Source organism: Leopardus geoffroyi, chromosome A2, assembly GCF_018350155.1.
Source record: "Leopardus geoffroyi isolate Oge1 chromosome A2, O.geoffroyi_Oge1_pat1.0, whole genome shotgun sequence".
NCBI lineage: Eukaryota > Metazoa > Chordata > Mammalia > Carnivora > Felidae > Leopardus > Leopardus geoffroyi.
The window spans coordinates 46,022,931-46,024,725 of record NC_059331.1 but is presented as its reverse complement, the minus strand read 5'-3'; the positions used below and the strand labels follow the sequence as shown (position 1 = coordinate 46,024,725).

Below are 1,795 nucleotides of genomic sequence, written 5' to 3'. Positions count from 1 at the left end.
TGTCCCTAAAGAAGATACACCTGGATATTCTTGGTTTTTTGAATTTCCGTATATAATTCACAAGCAACTTATCCATTTATGTTTTAAAAACACTTGCTGAGATTTTGATTAGGATAGCATTGAATCTATAGACTAACTTAAAGATAATTAATATTTTACCATATTAAGTCTTCCAGTCCATGAACATTGTGAAGTTCTTCATTTAATAAGATATTCTCTTTTTCTTCTTCTTTTTTTTAATTTAAATAAAAGAGGGAATTGTATTTAGATGAATACAAATGTTCTTGCAGGGCTTCTAACAGCTGTAATGGGTTAATAGCCAGAAGCACATCTTTCTGAAGGACAAACCATGTTGTGATCACAAACTTCCACATCTGGGTTTTGCAAGATCATGAAGAGAATATCCTAGAGGATAGTCCTCCTTGCATAGTGCATAAGGGACTAGAATGTGGATTCATTTCTGCTTGCTTTTTGATCTTTATATTCATTTATGCTGGCCTCACATTTGTTTGCACATTTCGGCAGATATTCCTGAGCTCACTCAGGCCTCTGAAATGGCTCAACAGCTGGAAGAGCACCTCGAATCTGAACGTATAAATTAATTTTTCTGTCTGAAGGATGGGTTTTAGTGTAACCCCAAAATTCCACTTCCAAATTCTTCATGATCATGTAACCAAGAGAATTTCCTCGAGTATCATCCCCCTCGTGCATACAAATGTCATAGTGTCTCTCTGTTCCAGCTGCCTGAACCATTTCCAGGGCTGTCTTCCTCTTGCCTTCAGCCACTGAGGTCTTCAATCCCAAGTATTTTTCTCTCCAACTCCTGGTCCTCTTCTTTTGTGGGGAGAGGCTTCTGGGATCTTCTGGTGGTGCTTGCTGATCAGAGGCTCTAACCCATATCACAAAACATGCCAGCAAAGCAACTAATCAGATTTTATCTCACCTATTTTTAATAGGATTTATTTTAGAATATCTTCAGATTCACAGCAAAATTAAGTGGAAAGTACAGAGTTCTCATAAATCCTCTGCCTCCACACTCACAACCTCTCCCATTATCAACACTTTCAGCCAGAGTGGTATATTTGTTATAACGGATGAACCTACATTGACCATCATTATCACCCAAAGTCTAGAGTTTACATTAGAGTTCACTCTTGATATTGTACATTTTGCAGGTTTTAACAAATGTACAGTACGTGTGTCCGCCATTATCCCGTCCTACAGAAAAGTTTCCCTGTCCTAAAAATCTTTTGTGTTCTGCTTGTATCACTCCCTCCCTTCTAACCATTGGCAACAACTGATCTTTTTACTATTTCATTGGTTTTGCCTTTTCCATTATGTCATATAGTTAGAATCATAACCTTTTCATCTAGCTTCCTTCATTTAGTAATGTGCATTTACATTTCCTCCATGTCTTTTCATGGCTTGATAGCTCTTTTTTTTTTTTTTTTTTTAAGTGCTGAATAGCATTCCATTGTTTGGTTGTACCATAGTTAATTTATCTATTCATCTACTGAAGGATATCTTGATTGCTTCCAATTTTTGGTGATTATAAAGAAAGCTGATATAAACATTCATGTGCAGGCTTTGTGTGGATGTAAGTTTTCAACTAATTTGGGTAAATATCAAAGAGCATGATTGCTGGATCATATGGTAAGAGTATGTTTAGTTTTGTAAAAAACTGCCAAACTGTCTTCCAAAGTGTCTCTACCATTTTGCATTCCACTCATAACAATGAATGAGAGTTCCTGTTATTCTCCATCCTCATCAGCATTTGGTGTTCTTGTTTTTTTTT

General features: G+C 36.3%; 1 pseudogene; it reads right to left on the bottom strand.

The window, feature by feature from the left end:
* Nucleotides 1-226: 226 nt before the first annotated feature.
* On the bottom strand, nt 227-1,209 carry LOC123607215 (annotated as a pseudogene).
* Nucleotides 1,210-1,795: the final 586 nt, after the last annotated feature.